This window comes from Raphanus sativus, chromosome 2 (genome assembly GCF_000801105.2).
Source record: "Raphanus sativus cultivar WK10039 chromosome 2, ASM80110v3, whole genome shotgun sequence".
Taxonomy (NCBI): domain Eukaryota; kingdom Viridiplantae; phylum Streptophyta; class Magnoliopsida; order Brassicales; family Brassicaceae; genus Raphanus; species Raphanus sativus.
Window position 1 is genome coordinate 18,659,335 of NC_079512.1, and position 20,813 is coordinate 18,680,147.

The window sequence follows — 20,813 nt, forward strand, 5'->3', positions numbered from 1 at the left end:
TTTTTGATTGCTGATTTTGACTGCCTATCATCCTTTGAACCAGTGGAAAGAACTCTGAGTGACCACCTAAAAATCGTGAGCTAAACACTTTGAGAGTGTGAGGATTTTTATGTGCTAACGTTTGTTAAGTGTTTCAGGATGTTTGGACTTCTCAAGAAATCAAAACCACTACAAGATGATATCTTCTTTCCTTTTAAAACTGTTTCGGAAAAAGAGCAATTAATTTTTAGAAATAAGAAACAGTTTGCTGCTAATAGGTTTGATTTTGTGCAGAAACAAAAGAAGAGACAAAACAGGTCCGATGATGAGAAGTGGGTCAGAAGTGGTGATCGTCCCTTCACCAAAACCAAGAGAAGCAGCTGTGATGTGTTTGATCAGAATGAGATTCAGACTTATGCCAGTTTGGAGAAGATGTTGCATAAGGCGATTCATGCTGTCCGGCAACTCAAAAGGAAGAAAAACTCCAACACTTCTTCAGCACCAAAAAAGCAATGTAAGTCTTCTTATCTTTCAAATTCTGATTTGAAAACTAATGATAATTCTTTTGATAAAAGCAAAGCTGTGAAACCCACAAGCAAGGCTCTTTCTACTAGGTGTTTCAAATGCCATAAGGTCGGCCATTATGCTAACAAGTGCCAAAAACAGAAATCATTGGTGACCTTGAAGAACGTTGAAACCGAGCCAGAAAAGGAAGTTGAAACCGAGCAAGAAAAAGAAGGACTTTCAGATCCATTGCCAATTTTCGATGAGTACCCACATGAACCGAATGAAGGGTCAGATGGAGAGCAAAACCGTGGTCATCAAACAAACCAAGAAGAATCTTCGTCCATTCAAGAGCCGGACCAAACTCAAGGTGAGCAATGTATTGATTATGATTCTTGTGCTTATACTCCTTTTCCTTTTAATGTTCCAGATTTGAGGACAAATCTTTTTGAAGAGGGAGAGTATGATAGAACCAAAATCGAGCACCGTTCTTTTTGTTCATGGACACGAACCAAAATGGCGATCTTGTCAACCAGCTCGACCAAACCGAGGTTTCACCATCAGTTCATGAAGATCACCCGACCAACCAGCCCGACCAGCCCGTGTGCGTCCTTGTCCTTACGCGATGGACCCGATCATCATGGATGAACCTAGACACTTGGACGAATCTTGACCAGTCTACATCAGAATCCACAATCTTGACCAGACTTCATCATTTTCCGCAACCTTGACCAAGACTACATCAATTTCTACAACTTTGACTCTCTAATAATTATTTAGTCAAATGTTGTATTTTCTAGACATCTTTTTCCGCACTTTATTTATGTCTCTCTTTTACTACATCTTGTATAAATATGTAGTCACTTTCATGAATAAAAGCAGATCAATTTGGTTGTTTATTTTTGTTCTTCTTCTCTGAGTGAGAGAGAGTTCTTTAGCTAGTTCATCGGTTTGAACCGGCTTGTTGATTTGGTGGTCAGCCAATCATCTCTGTGTGTTATTTGGTGGTTAGCCAACACATTCATCCCTTCTTTGGTGGTTAGCCTTAGATCGTTGGTATATCAAGAGTCATTCCGCACCTCTTGACGATCCTATCATTCCATCCAGTTCCAGAAGTGTCATTGCCTTCTCGGATCATATCCAACACCCGGCCAAAGCCAGCCTCCCGATTTTGGGTCTATCAGTTGCTTTCAAGCGTTTTCTAGAGATTTGTACGACTGGTACAGCGGTTAGTAATTGTTGCGTTTGTGAGATTTTTATGACTGGTAAACTACCAAACGCAACATCTGTTAAATAATAAATTAACAATATTTACATTTTATATAATTATAAAAATATTAAAAATTATAAAAATATAATAAATATAAAATTTATATTTATAAAATCATATTATTAAATTTTAAAAATTTATAGAAAATATTTTGGTTTGAAATTTTTATAATATAAATTAAAATATAATATGTATATATTTTACAATTTCTATTATTTCAATTTAAAAATTTTATTGGATGTTTTAGTATTATTTTTATTGATTTTGATTTTAAAGAAAAAAAAATTATCCTCCCGCAACCGCCCGCAACCGCAAACGCTAGCTGGAACCAGCTTTTGATTTTAAGAGGTTCGGAACGGTTTGAAGCGATTTGTAGTGTTTTCTATGATTGTTTCGAAACGCCAACAACCGGTAGGAACCGCAAAAGCTGCGTTTGCGGGTGGTAGCGGGGAAATCAGTCAAGCCCATACTTGCTCGCGAGTTACAAAACCGCCCGAACGACGAGTGAGTTATGATGCCGTGATGTTATTGTTAACGCCGTTAAATTGCTATAATTGTCATGTCAAATATAGAAGTTAAATAAGGATATTTTTGATAATTTTTAAAATGTAGTAGGGGCCACGTAATTTCTAAAAGTTGGTATGCTTCATAATTACTCACTAGTCACAAGCAGGACGAAAAAATAAAATAAAAACAAAGGAACTTTATGAATTAACGCAAATGTTCCCGCTTCGTACCATGAAAACCTGCATACCAATCCAATTGCGGGCAGTCACTAGACCATTCACCTATTCGTTATAGTTTAACTTAAATTTGATTTTTTTTTGGAAATTAAACGTATAGCCAGTGCCCAGACCCTGAAATTTTGAAAGCTAAAAAGAATTTAATAAAATATTTTGGCTTTAATTTAACAAATTTCATTTTTTATAATTTGAAAGGTTATGTCTATTATGTACATTATTTCTTAAAAATTTATGAATTTAAAACCAATGTTTAAGTTTTTTAAGTCCGGAGACGAAATTTTTTATAGAAAACATAGTTAAAATTGTTTACATAACTGGAATAGATTTGTTAAAAAAAACAAAAAAAGCATACTTAAAATTAGTCAATGTTTTACATGGAAACTTGAAAAGGTATAGAAGCAGATGCCCTATTCCACAAGATTTGTGGCTCCGCCAATGGTTATGTCCAAAATTGGTTCTGTATGTAGCCAAAGTTGTTTTTTTACAATTTTAAAAATCTAACCAAAACGAAAGAAGTTAATGTAAGGGTTTCTCACGTGAAGGTCGGGTCATGCAATCCGAAATATTATACATGTACGTACGTGCGTGTGTATATATTATGTATGTATGTATGTATGTATGTATGTATGTATGTATGTGATGTATTTTGATATGATAAAGAAAACAGTCCATGCATCAAACTTGTTTGGTGCAGACACTAAAATACAGAGGTGGCCAGATGGGTGTGACAGAAACAGAAAGAGCGTGTGTGATATTGAGAGCCCCGAAAAGAGATTATTGGAGAAAGGAAGTGAGCACATGGAGAAGCTTGTTTGTGTTTCCGATGATGAAAGAAGGGAATATTACAAACCAACAAAAGTCAAATCTGTCTTATTTGGAACTCAAGGATCTGAATCGTTTTGACAACTGATCAAGCAGAACATTCAAGAAAAGAATATAAAAGAGCTTTCAACTCTTTTTTAGCTCTTTTTTATTTCAAAATATCAGGATACATGTTGAAAAGACAGTAGATACTCATACAAGGGATGTTTTTGGAAACCTCAGCGACCATATACTGTATGTAATATATGTTTAAACTAAATAAGACACATACATGTTTTTAGAAACTTGGCTACTATATATATGTTTAAACTAAATAGTAGATAGCTCCAGAATTAAGTCTGAATTAGATTTATTAAGTTTTATGATTATTTATAGGGCTAACAAACATAGAGAACATCCATCTGAAATAAAACTCTAATATGTTGGATTTGGATTCGGTTTTTATAAACATTTTTCTCTTAATTGGTTGAAAGTATAATAAAGGTGAAACATTCCTTTTATAAACTTTTTTTTTTTTTGCTAAATTGTAAATATCATTTCAGAAATAAGTTGTTAAAGCTTATAGAATGTGACAATGAATAAACAAAATTTACAGCAGACTCATCAAGCGCCCACTTAAAGAAGAGAGAGAAGAGAGAAAGCAGATCCAGTTGGTTCCGGCGTACGGCCGGCGCGTGAGCGTCCGTGCCGTTGCCGGAGTCGTTTGTCTTTGAAGTTTATTCATCCGCTCCTTGTCTTCTTCCCGTTTCTTCCGGTGTCCGCTTTGTTTAAGTTCTGGACAGTCACCACCCGCGGTGGTTTCTGATCGTGGAGTGAGGACGTGGTTGTTGGAAGTCACGGCGCGGCGAGGTTTTCATAGATGGGATTTTTCCGGGAGGTGGAGGCTTACATAGATCCATCGCCGCCAGTCTTTGTTCTCCACGAGGTGGAAGCTTCCATAGCTTCACCGACGTTGGTCTAGTCTCTGGGGCGTGGAGGCTACCACAGCTCGCGTCGGCTTTAGGGTTTGTTTTTTAATAAGTTGCGGTGTGTAAAAGGTGATGGGCTCGAGGGTCGTGAGGGGAGATCTCGGTTGAAGCCGAAGATCTACGGCGACGGTGACGAAGCTCAAGAAGAAATAACGGTGGAAAAGATGTTTCGTGGGCGGCACCTTATCTCTTGCGGTGGTTCGTTATTGTCGAAGGAATAGCTCTCGCTTGGCGATTGATGCTTTCCACTTCAGAAACTCCAAGAGATGGAGGCGCTCGCGGTGGATGTAGTGGAGTTGAGAACTCCGGTGTAATCCGGCGAAGCGCACGGTCTTTCGCGGACGGTGGTGAGAAGCGGAGATGACGAGAGGGCTTTTGTGACGCGTGTCATCTCGGGTCTGAGGATGAGTACACGTGGCGCCAAAATCGAGAGGAAATCTATGAAGAGCCGACATCGTTTTGCGTTTCGGGTTGTCTGTCTGCTCAAGTTGGGCCGGTGTTGTTTGGCCCAATTGGGGATTTTAGTCTGTTTGCTCTTCTGTGGGCTTTGTAATGTTTTGGGCTTTAGCCTCTTTTTTAATCAAAATCTTTGACGGAAAAAAAAAAAGCTTATAGAATGTGATAAACAAACTAAAAGACTTCTGAATTTGATTCCACGGCAAAAAAAAAACTAAGAAAGCAAGATATTGAACTTCTTCTCGTTGACATTTACTTGTATTAGTCAATACAAGTAACCACCACCAAAAATAGTCACTGCATACTTTTGTGTGTTACAAATACATTATCACAAATACTTTTATGTAAACCTAACAAATATAATAAATAAAAATTAAGTTTAGTGCACTATACGCTTTCTGCTTTTTCATCATGTTTCTCATATTTGGAAAGCTATTACTTCCTCACCTTACCACTATTATAGTTTTCATCCATTATAAAAGTTATAAATCTATTGAGTTTTGATAAGAAAAATTAAATGGCTCACGTGAACCTGGTAGAAGAAGCAAAGCAAAGCAAAGAAAAGACAACTTTGACAAACAACTAAGCAAGTATGCTAAAAGTCTTTGGTTATCAATAATTGAACTACACGCTTTCGTACAGTTTTATAGTATTTTTTCTTTGGGTGTAAACAGTACAGTATTCATCTATATAAAGTATTGCTTTTTGAATATCGTTTAGTTATGCAAATGGACACTGACACTAATTAAGTAGGATTTGCATCCACGAGTTCTCGCTTAACGTGGACTCACCACTCATATAGTGCAAATCAGTAGCGGGGAGAAACGAATTGTAATAGCCGAATAAACCACACACAGACCTACGGCTAGTATACAACTGCTCTCATATATATTCCTCATTGTATTGTTTATTTTTCCGGTTTGATCTATGTCAGTCTCATCAAGTCACGATGATATGTAAAATTAGACGCCTTCCTAATCTAGAAAACCCGAGCGATTTGTTCGTATTTAAGTTATTTAGATCACTGTGAACATACCTGGAGTGCTGGACTAAAGACTGTACTTCAATTTCTGCATACTTGTACTACATAATTTACACATTATCGTGCATTCGTAATAGTCTACTTTAAGTATGCATGTATCTGTAATTGCTATGTGAATGTGATCGATAAAACATGTGTAATGTATATACAGATAAAGTTACAAAAAAAAAAAATGTATATACAGATAGAGAGACAAGAGAGCTGAGTAATCAAGCAACAAGACACGAACAGGTCACGGGCTTAAAGAAAACTCAAAACACTAGAAAACAATTTCGATACAAATATGCTTCAAATTAATATTTAGACTCGCAGAGATTTTTTGGTGGGTCAACATGGAGATATAGATAAAGCTTATCTTTGACAGCCCAGAAGCCAGAATGTTGCAACAGTCTTTTTTCTCCTACGAATAATAATTTGATCTTTACATATATGTAAGATGTATTGTTATGTAATCTGTATGTAAACTAACGTATAGTGCAGTCGATCAATTATCATAAGATCCAAATAAAAGCTTATCAGAAAAGACTTGTCCTTGTAATACATATGATTGATTCAACTTAGTGAGTGTGCTTTAGTGGGTCAATACAAATCCTTTCATTTCCTTTGTATCCTTTTTGGTCAACTATCCATTTATTTATTTATTTTCTTTTGTTTTGTTTTTTTCATATAAGTATATTAGCACTAAATATACTTGGCTTTTCATATGAATTGGTATTGTCATACTCGAGCCCCATACATGTTTTTGGTAGCACCACTTGAAAGATACGAAAATATTTATCTATATGTACTATTATTTACTATGTGATTTTTTTTTTGTATTCAAGCTCTCATATTAATAATCAAAGTAGGTAAAATCGTTATTACCCTTAACCATAAATAAAAACAAATTTCAAATTTATTAAATCAGATAATTCATTAAAATTGATATAAGAAAAACTAGCCAAAAATATAAATGTATTTTAAAAATAAAAAGATAATTTCTATACATTTTATGTTGTTATCCGAAAATAATATCATTTAATATATTTCAATAATATGTTGCGATCCAAAAATAATATATTTTAGTTATAAAAAGTTAAAAGATTAAAAACACAAAACACATAATTAAAAATAAATAAACTAAAAATCTTAATTTTATATAGTCAAAAAGTAGAACACTGAGTGATTTCAAAAAACTTTACATATGAAAACATAAATTTATTATATTTTGATAAATAATTTTGTCGTATATAAATAATTTGATATTTCATTTATTTTTTAAAAAACATAAACAATAACTTTATCATGATAACTTTGGTATATAGACAAGTAACTTGAAAGGACTATCTCCCATGCACAGTTAAAACACTTAAGGTTCCGAATGGTAGAAATAGTTCAAACTGCGCGAATTAAACGAAATAAATACAGATCAAACGAATCATGCATGAGAAATGTAGATCAAACAGATAATGCATGCATATCAAAAAAATCAAACAATTATTATAGTTTTAAATAAATAAAAAGTTCAAATAAAATAAATTATATACTTACATATTAAAAATTACAATAATATTTAACAAAACACATATAATACATAAACAACAATATATCTTGCACTAAAACCATGTTAATGCAATTTTGAAATCAAAATATAAAAACATTAAAATTCAATGAAATATATATATATATCTTCCACTAGTATACATATTTAAACTATACTACTATATTTTGCATAATATATATTATAATTAAACAAAAAATTATATAAATATAATAATTTAAATAAATGTAAAATTATATGACAAAAATAGAAAGAGAAATATTTAGTCAATGATAGTTTTTATATTATTAAAGTTGTAAGTAAAATAGAATGAAATATTCTATTTATAAAAATAGATAAAATATATTTTAAAATTTCCAGTAAAAAAACACCAAATGTAGATCTCCTCCTATTTGCAATGTAAAAAAAATCGTTGAATGTGAATGTAGTGCAGGAGAATTGCATGTGCAGATGGTCTGCACTTCTCCTGCAAAGTGTTTGAATGGAAGGGTGGAACAAAGTCAGTTATCCCGCAGATGGTCTGTATTTTTTTCTGTTTCTAAAATGCAATTCACAAGAGATCTATATGCAATTCAATATTTTTTTTTGTTTTTATGGAAAAAACGGAAAATCTGCATGCAAATCTCACCGCTAACATTTTGTGGAGTTGATATGTTATTTTTTTGCTGATAAATAACTTTTTTACAAATACTTAACTTTAAAATATATTTATCGGCTTTTATAAATACAATATTTTCAATTTATTTTACTTACAATTTTAACAATAGAAAACTATTATTGTCTACTTATTGTTCTTTTTATTTTATGTCATATAATTTTTACATTTATTTAGATTATTATATTTATATAATCTGTGTTTTAATTATAATATGTATTATGCAAATATATTGTAATATAGTTTAGATATGTATACTAATGGAAATCTTTCGTTTTTGATTTTTAAATTGTAGTAATATGGTTTTAGAACAGTAACATATATTTCGTTAAAATTGAAGTAACATGTATCTTGTAAAAATTATAGTAACATGTATTTCATTAAATTCTAATGTTTTCTATTTTGATTTCATAAAAACTGTAATTTATGTAACATATTTATATATGATATGTTTTGATATATTTCACAGTAATTTTATTATTTAAATATATAATATGTTTTATTAAAACTGTTTTTACCATTTAAACCTACAATAACTGTTTAATCTATTTGATTTGTATTTCTTCAGCATTATCTATTTTAATTTGAATTAGTTTAACTAAACAAAACAAGACTTGGAAGGCTTTGTTGTTTGAAGATAATGTTACCAATATTCAAGTTGCTTCTCAAGAAGAGGCTGTCTTGACGGCAGATGACAAGGGCAACAAGAAGGCTCCCCTTAATCCAAAGAAACTAACAGAGTAAGGTCTGCTACTAGTTGGGTTTTTTTAAGTTGTTTGTTTTTGAAAAATGTTGGATTCAATTATGAAATCCCTTAGATTGAAGCCTGGTTCTACTGGTTTAGTTTCTTTTACCGTTTGTTTCAAGGGTGGTTCTTTTGAGTGGCATGTTCCTCATCATGTCTCACTGGCCGTGGAGTGGTCAGAAATTTTTAATAAGACAATTTTCTCTTATTGGTCTAATTATGGTTTTATTTTAGACTTGGATTATGCTTATACTCTATTCTCTTCTCAGTGTTTTAAGTGGTATTACAGTTGGGTTCAATAATTGATTTTTCTTGTAGAGGATGATGGGTATATATTTAAAGATTACAATACTATGGCTATGAGGATTATCTATTTATGGTGTTTCTTTCTGTTGTTTATGTTGCATATTGGGTATCACTGGAATTGGAATCTTGAGAAAATTCGGTATTCATCGGCTCTGTTTTGTCTACAGTTTTTTTGGTATGGATGGTGATATCGGAAAGGAACAAATATTAGTTCACGACTCAGAAAGAGTTGATGGACATTACATTGTAGGGATTATGGGTGGACGGTTAAGTGTGCTTTACAGTATTGTAGGGATAAGTAACAGTGGTGTTTTGCGATCAGTTCTTTTCCCTAAGGTTCAGATAGGTGTGTTGACTCTGGTTTCTATTTCTCAGTATTGTATTTTGAAGTGGGTTTCGATCTATAGGGCCTATCAAATGAGTATGTATGCACAATTGGTAATTATTCTTGTGGATTATAGGGGCTCTGTTGTTTCTGATTGTTTTTTCTCACATGATATATAACATTCTTCTTATGAGGATGGGGATATATCGATGGGAAAATTAAAATATACTGTGTCGTAGTTAATGGTACGGAAGTTATTAGTACTGAGTATTTAAATGGTTTAATAAGAGTATGCGTGGGAATAGCCACGTCATTGGTAGCCACGGGTATATTAGTTTCTCTTCAGGAGTTCTTGGCATCAGCATCAGCCAGTGTTCATTTTGATCTTGCCCAATTTTATCAGTCCCGTTTCGGTGATGGATGGAGCCTTTCATTTCGGGAAGTTCATTCAGTGGTTTTTAAGGGACTGAGATTAGTGGTATTGATTAAGTACATGAAGATTATGAGTTGGAACTGTCAAGGTTTTGGGACCAGTTGGACTATAAATTATTTATGGAAAATATATTATAAACATAAACCGGTTTTTTGTTCTTGTCGGAAATAAAACAGAATTTTGATTTTGTACAATCTTTTCAGTTTCACTTCGGGTTTAGTCATCTCCATACAGTTGATCCTCAAGGTAGAGATGGAGGATTAGCCTTATTTTATGATTCTAGTTATAAAGTGAATATCATATCGTCTAATAACCGGATAATAGATGTGGAAGTAGAATATAAAGGTAAGAGGATTTTATTATCTTTTGTATATGGAGAACCAAATCAAAATCTAAGGGAACCAATTTGGGAAAGATTAACGAGAATAGGTATTTTTCGAGTTGATCCATGGTTCATTATTAGAGATTTGAACGAGATTAGAGATAATCATGAAAAGCAAGGTGGTATCTTTCGGCATGCAAATACCTTTGTAGCCTTTAATAATATGATTGATAATTGTGGTCTCATGTAATTTCCTAGTCTTGGTAACACTATGTCATGGAGTGGGAGAAGACAACGCCAACTTGTTAAATGTCGACTGGATCGGGTCCTTGGAAATAATGATTGGCATAATTTTTTCCCATGCTCCTTTGTTGAATATTTACGGATGGTGGTTTCAGATCATAGAACGATTGTGGCAACAATTGAGGATAAAGTCATTAAGCTTCGACGATCATTTCGGTTCGATAAGCGGTGGATAGGCGAAGAGGGACTCATGGAATCAATTACAAGAGGATGGAACTCTAGGCGAACAAGGGAGAAGACATGAATTGTGGATAAGATTCATTAGTGTAGACATGAAATTTCAGTTTGGATGCAAAACAATCCACCATATGGAAAGGAGAAAATTGATACTCTGCAAAAGGCACTTGAGGAAATTTAAAATGATTTTATAAAATCAAATGAAGAGGTTCTGGAGGTTTCACAAACTTTACAAGAAACGTATAGAGATGAGGAACAATATTGGGAGCAAAAAATTAGGACAAAGTGGCATACTTGCGGAAATATGAATACTAAATTTTACCATGCTTTGACGAAAAAAGACATATTCATAATAGAATTATTGGTCTTCATAGTGAAAAGGGGAATAGGGTAAACTCAGAACAAGAGGTGGAAGAAGTGGCGGTTAAATATTTTAATGAGTTGTTTCGGACATCCTCCACAGCGGAGTTTGATGATTTCTTGGAGGAGGTACCGACGTTAGTCACAGAAGATCAAAATACTCGGCTGATGGCTACTGCTACGGAAGAGGAGGTAAAGGCTGTACTTTTTATGATGTCTCCATAAAAAGTTCATGGTCCAGATGGGATGACGGTACTTTTTTATCAACATGCTTGGTCCATAATAAAAGATGATATAGTTACTATGGTTAATGATTTTCTGAGAACTGGGAACTTTGATGGGAGACTGAATCTGACGAATATTTGTCTCATTCTGAAGACAACAGGGCCAAATCGGATGACCAAACTTAGACCTGTCAGTTTGTGTAATTTTGGCTACAAAATTATTTCAAAGGTGTTGTGTCAAAGACTAAAAGGTTTATTACCAGGTTTAATCTCAGAGACTCAATCTGCATTCGTCTCTGGAAGATTAATTTGGGATAATATTCTCATTGTACAGGAGATGTTTCATGGACTACGAACAAATAAATCGTGTCAGGATAAGTTTTTAGCAATCAAAACGGATATGAGTAAGGCATATGATAGGGTTGAATGGCCTTTTTTGAAGAAAATGTTGTTGAAAATGGGTTTTTCTAGGAATTGGGTAGCTTTGATGATGAAATGTATTTCCTCTGTCAGCTATAAAATATTGCTAAATGGTCAACCGAAAGGGCATATAGTTCCAGAAAGAGGCTTGAGACAAGGATATCGCTTGTCTCACTATTTATTTATTTTATGTACATAAGCTCTTATCACTAACATTCGGAAGGAAGAAAGAGTAAAATGAATATCATGACTCAAAATAGCACGGACCAGTCCACCTATTTCTCATTTAATGTTTGCGGACGACAACCTATTCTTTTGTAAGGCTACGGTTCAAGAATAAGGGGTTATCTTAAAACTACTCAAGGATTATGAGAGGGTCTCATGTCAACATATTAATTTCTCAAAATCTTCAATACAATTTGGGCATAAGGTTCCTCAGGGACTGAGAGCAGATATCCATAGTCTTTTGGGTATTACGAATCTGTGACGAATGGGAAATTATTTGGGTATCCATGAAAATCTAGGTGGTTCAAAATTGCAGATTTTCGGTTTCATAAATGAGTGGGTTAATAATAAAGGGAATAATTAGACGGTTAGGTTTCTTACAAGAGGTGGTAAAGAGGTATTAATAAAATCAGCAGCCTCCCCTATGCCAACATGTTTGATGTCGTGCATCAGACTTCCCAACGGGGTTACAAAGAAAATATCGAGTACTTTAACTCATTTCTGGTGGAGTAGTGGGAATAATAAAAAAAATGTATTTATTGGAACTCATGGGACAAAGTCTGTACTCATAAAGATGAGGGAGATTTGAGTTTTAGAGATCTACAAGACTTTAATACATCTTTACTGACAAAACAATTATGGCGTTTGATTGATAAACCTGAATGTTTATTTTCGAAGGTTTTCAAAGGTAGATATTTTCGACATACTCATCCTTTGGATGTCCACAAATCCTACTCCTCTTCCTATGGTTGGAGAAGTATCTGTTCAGCTTGATCTCTGGTTAAAAAAGGTTAACTAAAATAGTGGGAACTGGGCAATCAATTTCTGTATGGAGTGATCCCTGGATTCCTACTCCTTGCCCGAGGTGAGCATTACCAAAAAATCAATCAAAAAATTTAAACTCGTCTCTTATGGTTGGTGATCTCATAAACTCAATCGACCGTTCTTGGAATGTGGATTTTCTTAATAAGTATTTCCATCCAGATGATGTGAAGATTATTCGGGGTTTGGCAGTTAGCAGGACACAAAGGCCAGACATGTACGGATGGATGTTTACAAAATCTGGAAAATACTCGGTTAAATCAGGTTTTCGAACTGAGTCTATATACCCAGATAAGAGGTCTATGGAGATAAGATATGGTCCAAGCATTAAACCACTATTGGTGTTTGCGTTGAAACTTAATTGTTTTCCAAAACTAAGGCATTTTGTTTGGCAAGTATTATCGGGAACTCTGTCAGTTGCAAAGAATCTTAAGGCATGTGGTATGCAATGTGATCTCTGGTGTAATATTTGTGGAGCAGAGGAAGAATCTGTAAATCATGTTTTCTTTGAATGCCCTCCAGCATTACCAACGTGGGTTTTATCTCGGATCCCTTTTCCTCTTGGAATTTTCTCATCATCATCGATTTTCACTAATCTAGATTATCTTTTCTGGAGATTGCCAAATGAGATTGATTCGAATTGTTTTCCATGGATTTTGTGGTATATATGGAAGAATAAAAATGATAATTTTATCAGAATAAAAACGGGGACCCTCAGAAAATCCTGCGTAGAGCAGAAGTTGAAAGTTTTCTTTGGACGGAAGCGCAACTATTACTGGAGGATAACCAGAGGCAATTTCAGACATAGATTAGTTGGCAGTCAATGAGAAATACTAGAGTGTGCTTTGTCGATGGAGCTTGCAAGGAACATGATACTTTCACCGGTTAGGGATGATATTGTCGGAAAACGGATTCAGAGGATGTTATGATGGGGGCAATGAATCTTCGAAGAAGCCTATCACCTTTACATGCGGAATGTGAAGTTTTCATTTGGACGATGAAGTGTATGAAGATCCTAAAATTCTCAAACGTAGTATTTGCTACGGATTATTCTCAACTGGTGAAGATGATATCCTCACTTGAAGAATGATCAGCGTTTCTTATATATATGGAAGAATTTTGCCGCAGTAAAATTTTCTTACTTAATTTCAAGATCAGATTTTCCAAAGGCATAAAATATAATGGCGAAAAAGTTTACACGCGATGCAGAGAATTCACCTTTAACTATGTTGTATGACGATTTTCTACTTCCGATTTGGTTATTTGAACCGGTGATCTCTTAGGCGTCTAGCCATATTGTCGTAAAAACAAAAACAAAACAAATCAGAGTTCGCTTCATCCAATTTTCCATAAGATATTTTGTATTTTTATCCTTTCTTATTTACTCAACCTGTTACCCCAGTCACTGCCTTTTTAGCGAGTACATACAATACAACTTACTCCGTTTGTGTAGTTCTATACCAAGATAAACTAACACTTATTATGTCTAGAAAAGGAAATCACGATTATTCTTTGCCCACACCGTAAAATCAGGGGAATTTCTTTCTCTTGATATCATATATAATTAATTATATAGGAGTATATTTTTGGTCTGGTAGTTAACTTTTTTTTTGAAAAAGATAGTTAACTATATTTTAAACATAAGAAACATACACAGTTTTGTACAAACACGGATGTCTAAATTCACTAAGGAACACCGAAAAATATCATACTCACAATCCCAAAAAAGAAAAAATAAGTGACCAAACAAGGAAACGAAAACAAGAAATAAATACACAAAACACTAAGAAAATACTGTAAACAAACGGGATAATATAATCAGATCATGCGTTAAGGACCGGTCAGACACTTGGGGGTAAAGAATATGACTTTATAACAAATAAAAAAAGAAGGAATAAGAAATTAGTTAAGGTGTCAAAATTAATAAAATGATAAAGTGAGTTAAAAGAAGAGTAAGACTTGTAAGAGTCAAAGTGAGGAGTTCGAAGCAGAGATGGCCCAATACCCAATATGGACTAGTGTCAGTGATGTTCACATCGCAATGCTCAACTCACTGGCTGCTTCTGCTTATTCTTCCTCCAATCTTCAATGGCTAACAATTTTCCTCTTCCCATCGAATCAATGACCGGCATAAGTTAGACAAAATTACGCAATTTAATGTCATGTGTTTGGAAAATAAATGTGATTGTTTTTTTTTTGAGAAGTAATATTTGTGATTGTTTATATGTGATAATGCTCTTCCCATGCAGAATGTTCTGTATGACCATGCATGAGTCGTCTGGTGTCGCGAGATGGCTACCAACATCATGTTTCATAATCATATATCAAAAGGATACTGCAGTCAGTCATTTAGTGATCAATAAATTCTTGATTTGCCTGTTACGTCTGCCAAAAAGAGCGAATGAAAAATGATATTCTCCTATCTGGGAATGAGCGGTAAAAAAGGGTAGCCGTTTTAAGGCATCGTAAGAGAGAAAGAAACCCTATATACGGGCTCTGAAAAGTAGTAGTAGTAATATTTACCGGATGAGATGAGCCGATGAGTAGTTGTAAATAATCTTGTGCAAAGAATAGACTTAAAATAGGAAATAGTTTTCAACGGTGCGGATCGTCAGTTACGGGAAGTGTTAGTATGACCCACGTATCTAATATAGAATATTTCTCATGTACGGTGGATTTTCATGTTTGTGGGCCCCAGTTTTTTCTCCATACAAGACTACATTCACGCCTCATTATCACTCCCTCTCCCTATGTTCCCTGAAATTATTCATTACTAATAATATTTGTGGAACCACTGTAGCATCTCCAACACACGACACTATTTTTATTTTAGTATCAAAACTATACTATTTTAGTATAATTTTAACCCTAAAATTTTTATTGTCTCCAACCACAATGTCAAATATTACGCTAAAAAGAATCTTTTTATTATTATATTAAACAAGATTTTCTTAGTTTCTAATAGTTAAGTAAAATATTTATTATTTTATAAATACAAGATATTACTGATATTAAAATTGTAACTAATAATATTTCTAATTCAGTTTTTAAAATATATTTCTGATTCAAATATAAATATATTATATGAAAATATATTAAAATATTATTATGAAAAAACTCTTACATTAAATAATTAAAAAATCTAACAAAATTTAAATTAAATTATACTAAATTTAAATTTCATGTGTTCGAATTAAACTTCGTTATGTATTTTTAAAGTACTTTTTATTTTTTCCATATAAATTAATATTTTATATTAAATAAATATTAAAATAACAAAAGAAATATGGACTTATTTTTATTAGAATATTAGATCTAATTATAAAATGATACTATAAATAAAATACAATCAAATATGTATACAATATTTTTTTAGTCAAACAATATTGAAGTAAAACAGCTATGAAAAAAGGTTTTGCCGTTGCTACAGTGCAATACCAATTATGGTGTGACACTGTAACAAGGAAGGGAATCACACCAAAATAGCGTTGTTTTTGCCGTACGGTTGGAGAAAGAAATCACCAAATGTTGCACTATAATGCCGTTATGCAGTCTCATTGAACTTAGCCTTAGAGTTCTAAAAGTTTCTACACTCGGTTCTAGTGGAGTTCAGATTCCAGACTATTCAATTTTTATAGATTGTATATTGTATGAGGTCTAGGTTTCAATCCTCGGATCAAATAATTTATTAAAAAGTTATGCAGATTACCGAAAAAAAAAATTTCAAGAAATCTTCAATATGATGTAAGTAATCCGATATAAATCTCCATACGACGACTTAGATGATACAGTTAGACAGAGATCTTCATAATACAAATAGTATTATTGGTTATCTAATTGCCTATATAATATTTTTTGTAAATGTAATATCATACAAATAAATTAGCATAAAATTATTTAATTTTCATTCCCGGGAAATTAAAGAGGAAAAGTAGTACGTTACGAACCGAAGTAAATCAGTTAATCATAAAGAAAAGTAATTAGTACATTGGCGAACGTAAATAAGAAAAAGGAGTAAGGAAAAAGTTAGTGGTACAAATGTTTGGGCATGTGAAGCAGTGTAGTGTAAATAGGAGTAAAAAGTGATTGGTACTAAATGTTTCAACTTAAAAAGTGAGATCACAGAGTATCTGGGGACTGTAATTGCACAACGTCCTTCGAAGACTTTGTTTTTTTTTAATTATACAGAGGTATCATAACTCTATAGAAATGGTCCAGATTAGTTAGTGTTGGCACGTATCGGTCTTCTATCCCTAACGATGCCAAAATATTAATTTCCTAATGAGCGGGGATTCGAACTCATGTAGCAGAACTCACATATATGAGCAGGGGCGGATGCACAGTGGTGATGGTGGGGTCAAGTGACCCCATTAAAATTGGGGTAAAAAAGAATTTAGTGTATATTTTTCTAAAATTATCATAAAGTTTAGTTAAAATTTGGCATTTGACCCCCCTAATTTATGTTTAAATTTTTATTTGCCCCTGAAAAAAAAATATTTTTGTTATACATATATAGTTTAAATATTAAATTTTATATATCATGACCCCAGTTAAAAATATTTCTAGCTCCGCCACTGAATATGAATCATTTATTACTAAAGCTAGAAGCCCCGGTTTTCCTTCCAAGACTTTGTATACACAAAAGAACACCACCATCTAACTTTGATACACTAAGAGACAGGAACATCAAGTGGAACATGTGAGTGATTGCACAACATCATCCAGTGGATCGTTTTAGAAAAAAATTGTTGGGAAAGTAATTGTTTTTCTTTTTGGTAAAACGGGGGAAGTTATTGTTAATAACGTTTTTTATATATAGTTGTCTACACAGTACACAGTGCTCCAATGAAATGTTTAGGTTAGGTTACTGAGTTTTCTCTACTGAAATTCAAACTATTATTTGTTAGATATATTGCGCTTTTGCTTTTGTAATGTGGTGGTGGTTTGGAATTGAATTCTGGAAGTTATTAGAAGTATTGGTTAACCATCTAGTCACTAGAAACTCCTTTTATCAAAGTGATTATTCCATCAACATTGACTTTTATTACAATGTTCATTATCTTTTTTTTTTTACTTTCTTTTGTCTCGAGAGAAATGTTCATAATCAAGCTCTAAAAAGTAAACAGAAATGAAATATGAATAGTATCATAGGGATATTTTACTGTTGTAATTGTATAAAGTCTGTAAAATCCCGTCGCTAATCCTATCTATTTTTTTTTCTAAAGAGCAATCAATTGCACCGTATAATTATCATAGGATTCTCTGTATGTAAATAGTTGATGGACAACTGATTTACGAATTACCATTGATCGGAATCTGACAAGCTATTTGAAAATGAAATTTGCTACGTGGTTAGTTTGCCGACTTGAAACATCTATGTGTGTGTGTTGTAGATACAAGTTATGATTAGCCGGCAACATTTATACAAAATGGGCCGAAACTTCATCCATGCATGCATATACAATACTTATGGATTAGCTTGATTTGACAGATGAAATGTTGTCATTGTTGGTATCATTTGGCTTAATTGGTTATAATATTTTAGATAAGATTTTCAGGTTTAGATCAAGGCCCAATTTATTTATCTACGAGTGGGTTAAGAAGGGGAGATTTATGGAAAGTGCATATGGAATTACGGACATATCATGTAATACAAACTAATGGGGATAGGGTAAGAAAGTGCCAACAGCAATATCAGTAACTATCTCCATCACAAGTTGACAGCAGTTAATATTAACACTAAAGTGCATTGGAATTTGTAAGAAAATATAAAACACCACCGCAAGAAATAAAAAGGCAGTGTACAATTTGTACTTACGGAGGAAGATAATAATTCGAAATATAGAAGAATAATAATCAGAAGCACCAGTGGTCTAGTGATAGAATAGTACCCTGCCACGGTACAGACCTGGGTTCGATTTCCAGCTGGTGCATTTCATTCTTTTTAGTTTTTTTTTTTAAATTTGGAGATGAAATTTAGGGTCATACTAGCATTTTATCATTCGCTGTAAAAATTTAATTATTTCTATGCGCTACATAGAATATCCTAACACAACTAAGATTAATCACATTTTGTCAAGTCAATACTTTAACAAGAAATCAGCAACATGATAGACCGTCTACTTGTTTTCACTGTTATCTTTGTTCTAGATAACATATCTTGTTCTCGTTTTAGACCACTCACGCGAATTATTTAATGTGATTTTTGATGTCTTGCATATTTGCATTGTTTTAACCATTCATTCATAAGCATTTTTATCATATAGAATAGGATTTAGACATGTTTAGGTTGCATTTTGCATGCATAAGTCTCTATTAGGTACTGGAGTGCCAAGTGAGGTTATTGGAGACATTTGGATGCACTTGGAGCTCAAAAGATGTGAAAAGAGGATGATTGGACGAGAGGAACCTGGAGCGACCTGCAGAGGTCGCTGTGAGACCTCGCTCCAGCCGGAGCGACCTTGACGACCAAAGCTGGAGCGACCACTCCAAATCGCTCGGCTTTACACGACTCCAAGACGAAGAAAATACCTCCGGAGCGACGAGCCTCGCAGCGACCACCCGAGGTCGCTCCCGAAGCCAGAGCGACCTCTCGGAGCGACTGGCCGAGGTCGCTCCGCGTTATCAGTGCACGATTTTTATTATTTTCAAGGATCTTTTTGCAATTTATTGTGCACGTTTTTGCACTGAAAAACCTAATATTTAAGTACTCTTTGTAGCCACCATTGGCAGATTATCTTTTATCTATTGAAGAACACAAACTCTCTCAAGAAAAACATCTTTTTTTGGCTTGATTTGTTATTGTTCTTGTGATCTCTCATCTATTTCTCTACATGATTAATCTGAAATCCATCATGGGTTTAAGAGGAATCATGGAGATTAGTGAGTAATCACCTTTTGGATTCATGGGTTAGGGTGATTAAGGGTGATTAGGCTAGTTCTAGGATGTTTTAAGTATAGATCATACTTGTTCCTTGCATAGTAGAGTGATCTTAATGCATCATTTGAGTAGGCCACTCAAAGGGTGATCTCTAGGCATTTCTCACCCGACAAGTGTTTGATGAAATGCCTGAGTCAACTCTTTTAGGCTTTTAGTGTACTTTGCCAAAGAGATTTGTTGTTAAAGATGCTAAGATAGCTAATAGACTTGTTAGTAATGATTGCTTGCATGTTATTCAACCAAAGACATTTGATGTTTGAGACATGTTAGCAAATGAGCATTCATCTAGACATAGAGCTTGCTTAGAATTGTGTCTAGGCTTAAGGTTGATAGTTTGATTTATCATTTACATTCCTTAGTTCGAAACCTGATCACCCAAGGTCTAAATCCCTATACCCATGAGTTCTCCTTTCCAATAGCTTAAAAAGTATCATTTTATTGCTTTGCATTAGCTTTAATCATTAGTTTAGAAATCATCAAATCACTGGCTGCACTTAGATTAGGCAAATACTTGCATTCTCACTGCTTTGAGTCCCTCAGAACTGGTTCGACAACTTACTACCACTATACTATCATTTGACTTAGGAGCCTCAAAACTCCTAACATCAAATTGACGCCGTTGCCAAATTCTGAGTTTGATTTGAACATTGAGATTTAGTCATTTGCTTGAGACTAAGTCATTTTTATTTTTGTAAGTTACTGACTCTCTTCTTCACTCTTTGTGATTTTCAGGTGTATGAACTTGAGGAGCAAGGGTACATCAAACCTTGTTCCAAGAGCCGCAGACATCAGAGCTTTAGAGAGAGAGTGTGCTAGAAAAAGAAGAGAAGAAGAGCAACAAGCTTTACTGCAGACACAGGAAGCTGAGATGGCTGATCTACAAAATCCTCTGAACCCCAATGGAGTAAACAATGCTCCACAAGGGCCCCAACAGCGACCAGCTCGCCCCATTGGCACTTATGACTGCCCCAACACCCATGGTCCTAGACTTGGAATCCGAGCACCAGCTGTGGCTGCTAACAACTTTGAGATTAAGTCAGGACTGCTAAACTGCATAGAGAACAACAAGTATCATGGTCTGGCTGTGGAGGACCCATTTGATCACTTGGATAAGTTTGACAGCTATTGTGGTATGTCAAAGACTAATGGTGTATCAGAGGATGTCTTAAAGCTCAAGCTATTCCCTTTCTCTTTGGGGGATAAGGCACGTCAATGGGAGAAGTCTCTACCAA